Source organism: Pinus tabuliformis, chromosome 1_2, assembly GCF_031772625.1.
Source record: "Pinus tabuliformis cultivar Carrire ecotype Pingquan chromosome 1_2, CPIR1, whole genome shotgun sequence".
NCBI classification, from domain to species: Eukaryota; Viridiplantae; Streptophyta; class Pinopsida; order Pinales; family Pinaceae; genus Pinus; species Pinus tabuliformis.
Window position 1 is genome coordinate 689,314,285 of NC_142298.1, and position 7,279 is coordinate 689,321,563.

General features: G+C 37.4%; 1 long non-coding RNA gene across 1 annotated transcript; it reads left to right on the forward strand.

Moving 5' to 3' along the window:
- The first annotated feature begins 360 nt into the window (after positions 1 to 360).
- On the forward strand, positions 361 to 940 carry LOC149207620 (uncharacterized). The gene is made up of 3 exons (XR_016252034.1): positions 361 to 558; positions 701 to 820; positions 904 to 940. It is a non-coding gene; the product is annotated as an uncharacterized LOC149207620 (long non-coding RNA).
- The last annotated feature ends 6,339 nt before the right edge of the window (positions 941 to 7,279 follow it).

The window sequence follows — 7,279 nt, forward strand, 5'->3', positions numbered from 1 at the left end:
ATTGGTCAATAAGATCTTTCATTTTCGTCTTCCTCCCACTCATTAATAAATTTTTAACGCGTGGCAACCTGAATCGGGTTGTTTAGATGTATGTTGCAAAGAAGCCTGCTGTACTTACTGAGCTAAGCGGAAGCAGGGGCGTTGAATCGACGGGGGTGAAAAACTGTTTGAGATTGGCGTTACAGACAACATTATCGGTGGTGTCTTTCATGCTGTAATTTAGCATGTCCTTTAAATTTTGTGATTTTTTGTATGGTGAACACTAATATTCGATGAAGTTCTAACTTCTCTGTACATGTCTGGAAGAAAATGGGTAATTATTTCCTACGCCAAAAGTCAGGGCAAAAAAAATTAGGCCTTGCACACAGTATTAAGAAGCTAAGTATATACTTTTTGGTGCTTGCAAATAGCAATGTTATCAGCATTGTCATCACTGGAATCACAAGGAAACAGGAATATAGTTGTAGCTAAAGTTGAGGAATTGCTTGCAAAAGCTGATGATGAGATGAGCATTCGTGCTATGGTTGCAGACTTGCTTCAGAAAAATCATACTCAGATGTAACATTCTCAATCAAATATTTATGAATTGAATCAATTTGCGAGCCAATTTAAATTGATGTTGTTAGATTTAGCAATCTGGATATGTACGATTAGTTGAAGATATGCAATGTTGCCAACATGTCTCTGTTTATTGATGTAGAATGGTCAAGCAAGCAAAGCTGAAGGAGAAAGAGGCAATTAAGAAGAAAGAAAGAAATGAACAGAAGAGATGGAACAGAAATGGCTGGAACAGGAACTGAAAAGGGAGAAGATGAAACAGGTTAGTTGAATTCTTATAAAAGAATGCAAGCTTTAAAAGATAGTGTTTGGAGCTTTTACTAACATTTCTTATTGCAATTTTAGGAAAAGGAACAAGCTCGTGCTCAGAAGGAAGCTATTATTCAAGTAAGATTTTCAGGCCACACTGCTTTCTTTGATTGCTTGTTGAAATGGATTTGCATCATTTTTAATCCAGATGTTCATGCAAATATGAATGTGGGAAATTGGCAATGTTGATTTACTTCGTGAGATTATCAAAATTATGAGGACATGTTACCCCTATATTGAGTTTATCATGTTGTTTATTTATTTGATTTCACAAAGATGTTTCCCAAAAAAATCAAGTCTTCTACTTCTGTAGTATATGTGGAATATTGTCTTACATTATTACAGTCAAACTCAAATTCAATCAGGAAACCTCTTTTTCCCAACCAACATGAAAAAAGAAAAGCTAAGATTTATACAACTCCGGTAGGAAACACATCTACTCTGCGTTCCATGATGGCACCATATATAGTTGATAGCATCGTTAGTTGTCTTGAACCAGGAGAAAGAAAAGAAACGGCAACAAGAAGAGGTAGATAAAAAACAGAAACAACGTGAAAAAGGAAGAAGCTGAGATGAAAAAACAACTTGCAATACAAAAACAGGCGACACTCAATTGAATAAGTTTGATTTCTTGGTGCACACAGGTCCCACCTGGAAGCTTGGCACAATATTAATCGGAGAGTTTCTGCACAAAGACATCTGAGTTGGAGTATCTGACATAAACCCAAAGTTGCATTGGTCAATGAACTTCGTTTGATGGGGGCATCTGCTGAAGCTGTTGCATTGGCAAAAGTGCAATCCTCTACAAGCAAAAAGCGGACTTACGGTGATTTTGAAGATCATGAGTTCATGGCAAAGAACCTTGCGAAAGACTGGGAAGAATTTTTAAGTGATAGTTTGCCCGGAAATAATGGAAATACCACTGCACAAATAGAAACTAGGCTCCATAGTAAGAGAAGAAAGTTTTTGCAGTTTGATCACAGCTACAAACCTGATTATTATGGAACCTTCTCCAAGAAAAGGAGAAGATACTTTGCATAGTCTGAAGGCTGTTAATTATTAAAGAAAGATAGTGTTGTTAACGTTGATAGACCACGATGAAAAACACATGAATCACCTTGAAGCTCATGGGTTCCTAATCCTGTACTAGACGAGAGGGAAAGTTTTTGGTTTTGACTCTCTGGCTTTCATGCAGTGATAGCATTAGGCCTCGAAATCCTTTCAGGAAGGAGTTTCCTTTGGGCTATGAGATTGATAGCGATGAAGAATGGGAAGAGGTACAAATCACTGAATCTTTTTGGGAAAGAGTATTTATCAATATTTTTGTAAGCTTTTCTTAATCTTCTAAATATCTTCAGTTAGATCCCGGGGAAAGCCTTTCTGACTGTGCCAAGGATAATGAGGAAGAAAAGATTGAGGTTGAGACAGAGAATTTTAAATCTGAAGAAGATGATGATAGTGATGGGTTTTTTTGTACCTAATGGATATCTTTCTGACGCTGAGGTAAATTCTAGAGAAAAAATTATGTGATGAGGTTCTTTAATCAGGAGTACATAAAAGGCCTTTACTGTCATTTTAATATTTCTTGTTGTAATGCCCAAGTTTTCTTGGCGGTAATTGAGGGTTCATCTCGTTGTAGTGTTGCTGGAATTTACCTCAAAATAAGGTTTTTATGGAAGTTGGTATATAAGTTGAGTGCAACCATTTAGTTCCTTTGGGGATGTATAGGATTGAAGATAATTTTGTTGGCCTTGATGACTCCTAGTAACATGTCAAATTGTGCACCTATATTTTCCATCCCAAGGTATGAAAATGATATATTGTCGTATGCATGAACAGGGTGTCTGTTTGGATGACATTGAATCAGATATGAAAGAAGATATGCAAGAGGATATACCCCCCTATAGTGTGTCCCAAAATGGTTGGAATAACCAACGGCTAGAAACTAAATCTGAGTGGCTTGCATTTGAGCGGCAGCAAAAGGTCCTAGAAAATGCAACGGAACAAGCCTTGCAGTCAAACCATCTTTTCATCATAACAAATCTGCATAACATGAAGAGTGAACATTCTCCTCCAGAGTCAAATGCTAGACATAGACTGCAACAAATTTGCTTACAAGCTCTGCGAATTCAGATTTGTTTGCCAAAAATACTTATTGAACTGCCTTCTGAACGTCTAACAGAGGCAAACCCTAAAGAGGATCGGGAACCTTCTAAACGACAAAAGAAAAATTGCATTGTTATTCCAGACTTAGACATACCTGAACTGGTGAGCAATCACTAATCTTGCTTCCCATATGAAGGATTTATGATTTGGGGTTCCTAGACTTGTACTCCATCTGACATCTCTCTTGATATATGTTTTCTTTAGATCCGTACTATCCAGTCCTCTACCCAAGGCATGAATAAGATAGTTGAGTCTCTGCTTAACAAATTTCCTAGCATACCAAAGAAGTAGTTGAAAAGCAAAATCAGTGAAATGTCGGATTTTGTAGAAAATCGTTGTCCCAACAATAGTGAATTTACCTATACTAGTTGCATCCTGGAATTAACTAAACTTCATGTTGATTTATATATAGTTATTGTCAGATGTTTGTGTCTTGTTTCAGGTAAAAAAGGAGGTTCTTGAAAAATTGAGTATGTTTCCTTCAGGTGAGTGTTCTGTCCAGTAGATGAACACTTTAAAATTAAACTTCGTTGTCCATTTGCCAATTCTCATTCCTTATTGCGGATGAGTGTGATTTACGGATTTCCGGAGTGTAATCAAATGACTTTCTAAGAAAACCGCTCATCTCGATTTTCTTAGGAGAAGATTTTGGAGACAGTAATCAAATGACTTTCTAAGAAAACCGCTCATCTCGATTTTAGTTACATCAAAACAATACCGAGCATAACATTTTGTAGTGCTGTTTAGAGCCTAGTGATCAGTTAAATATGAGGGGTCAATTCCAATGTTTTTGGAGTAATTCCGCGTGGACAAGGAGTAGTTCGCAGAAATTCTGTAGCCACTTTCCGAAGCAGGGCGACCACCACTTTGTAATATTCCCAAGTCGATTAAATTGCAGTTTTATTCTCCGTGGCCGCAATTCAAAATAGCTCTGCAATATTGGAGCAGTCACGAGTAAAACAAAAATCTGATCCCTTGTAATTTGCCACAGAGGACGCAGCAATCTGCAGGCATGGCCGTTTCAGCTTCAGTTTTAGGAACATATTACTTCATGAGAATGAGTAGTTCTCCAATGGCGTGAACATTTCAGGCAGGCGTGAACAGGAACAGGCAGCGAGAACAGGTGGGCAAGTAGAGGACAGGGTTTTGTGAGCACACTGGACAGGCAGCGTGAACAGGGTTTCGTGAGCACAGAGCAGTGAGGACAGGGTTTTGTGAGCACAGTGGACAAGCAGAAAGTGTGAACAGGGTTTCGTGAGCACAGAGCAGTGAGGCAGCTAACTTCTAAATAAGTGAATGTTCAAAACATGGAAAACGCTCAGAAGTGCCAAGGCGTAAAGAGCAAGGAAATTTCAGATTTTGTGGAAACAAATCATTTGGGTCAAGTCAAAATTGTTTCAATAGACAAAACAGGAAGGGTCAAGTCAAAATTGTTTCAATAGACAAAACAGGAAGGTTGATTTGGGTAAACGCAAAGCAATATGAGAGCATTTTAAGACAGGATTGCTCGCTTTAAATGGGGACAAATGAGAAGAAAACCGATCAAGATCAAGAAAAAGAAAAAGAAAATAAATAAAAGAAACAAAAATAAACCACATCTACAACTCTTACTTGGTCATCAAATCTATATGTCCAAAACCTAATGAAGGTCAGAACAAGGCTAAATATTTTGGAAGCCATAGAACAGTGACGAGACGGCAAAATTTCAGAGATCACAGTTGCAAACCAATGTCTAATGGAAGGTAATAGAATTTTAAAAGAACAAGTAACAATGTTACAAGAGGCTTTAGAGACAGGAAAACAAGAATGACAAAACATGAAAGAAGTAATAACCACAAACAGAGATGTGATAATTTCTAAACAAACTCAGGGAGATACACATGTATTTCAGCAAACAGAGATTTCCAAAGAGAAGGCAAAAATGAATAGTGGGAAAGATAGTCCAAAAGAAATCAAAGCTAGAGCTAAAGACGCTAATGGTTACATAAAGACAGAGGAAGAAGAAGATGCAAGTGATCGCAGAGCACAGGAAATAAAACAAAAAGAAAGACAGGATAGAAAAACAAACTTTATTATCAGGGGAATAAGAGATTATGGGAAGAATGAAAGTACTCTCAATTTGACAAGAGATTTTCTGAAAGAGAAACTACATTGAAAAGAGCAAAATTTCCAACCAATAAGGGTTGGGAGGATATGTGAAGAGATGCCTCAACCCATAAAAGTCACCATGGCAAGCGTACAAGAAAAACCACAGCGTTTGGATAAAAAGAAACTCTTGATAGACTCATACTTCTTCCTCAATGAAGATCTAACCAAAAAACAACAAGAGGAGAGAAGGGATGAAGTGGAGAAAATTAGAACAGCAAAAAATGAAGGGAAAATGGTATGGTTGTACAATGGGAAAACCGTTATTACAGTGTTTGGGCCTCTAGGCAAATCAAGGCAGCAAGCTGACAGTAAAAAAAAACAGAGAATTCAATAATAGAGACGAAAACAACAAGAGCAGCATGGACAAAAAGGGGTGAAGACTCAAATTTGAGTCTTATGTGCCAAACTGCGTAGCAGTCAAATCCTACCCAGGTCTACCTAAGTTTAGTTTGTTGGAATTGTAGAGGTTACCCTTGGAGGAGGGGACCTGGGTTAGGGCCTATTGCGGAAGGTAGAGACATAATTTGTCTCACGGAAACTCATGAGCATGATGGTTGCAAAACTCCTGTGTTTGACAGTTATTTGAAGTTGGCAGTTTGGAACAAGGTAGCAGAAAATGGCAAAGGGTATGGGGAAATACTAGTTTTAGTGAAAGAAAAAGAAGGCTGTCATATTCAATTAATTAAAGAAGATGCAAATAAACAATATTTATGGTTGAAAATATCAGAGAATGAGAATCACATAAGAATTGCAGCGTGCTATTTTGCCCTTCAAGTCTAAAAAACTTACAAAAATGAGGGGCTTGACAACAAGGATCCATATGCAGCTTTAAAACAAGATATTGTTGTGTACTCTTAGCAGGGAGAAGTTCTTTTAGTGGGAGATTTCAATGCTAGAACAACAAATAATCAAGCTAGTATCCTTTGTTGCAATGAAGATAACAATCCTATTTGGCTCACTGAAGAGGAGAATCCCCAATGGGTGAGGTGTTTAGAAGATGATAAAAGTTAACAATCATTTTGGAGATGAGTTGCTTACATTGTGTGGGGCTTTCAACTAAACTTTTGCAATGGTTTAGATAGTTGGAAAAAGTATGGGAACTTCACTTGCAACACATACAATGGGGCAAGTGTCGTTGACTATGTGATGTGTTCACAAAGCTTAATAGAAAAAATAGACGAAGTTAGTATTGGAGAGCATATTTAGGACTTAAAATCAGACCATAACCCAATTTTTATAAGGTTATCATAGTTAGAAGAAAAGCGGCATAGGAGGAAAACCCAATGCTCTCGACAATCACTATCAAGGGGCAAAATACTTCTAACACAAGAAAATGGTACTATCTTCAAGACAATGTTAGAGAGATGAATTCAGAAAGAGAAAACCAGTTTCAAACGCTTTAGCAGCCATGAGTTAACAAATATAATCCAAAGTGCACTTGAGAAGTGCAAAAGAGCAAAAAATAGGAATCAGAATCAAATTGCTTTCCTGTAAATGCCTGTTTTGATGAAGAATGCAAAATGGCAAAGAGAACCTTGAAAAAGGTAGGAAAAGAGAAGATGAATGTAAAGTTATATAAGCAGATACTAAAAAGGAAAAAAGATGAGTTCATGCAAACAAGGAGAGAAGAGTTAATATATTTAAGCAAGAATAATCCAAAGCTTTTCTGGCAGGAACTGCAACCAAGGAAGAAGCAAATTGAAAATAATATCACAGCCAATCAATGGTTTGAATATGCAAGGCAACTCTATGAGAAAAAATCTGAGGCAGAGTCCCCCCATAGGATCAACACAAATTCAAAGCTCTTCACATTACAAGAGGTGGAGAATGGAATTAAGAAGCTGAAAACAGGAAAGGCAAAGGACTTGGTTGAACTTCAAGCATAATATCTAAAATGGGGAATGAACGCTCTTGCACCGCACATCATGAAAATATTCAACAACATCATTCAGTAAGGATTCCCAAGAGACTGGACAAAGGACTTGGTTGAACTTCAAGCGGAATATCTAAAATGGGGAATGAGCACTCTTGCACCGCACATCATGAAAATATTCAACAACATCATTTAGCAAGGATTCCCAAGAGACTGGACAACTAG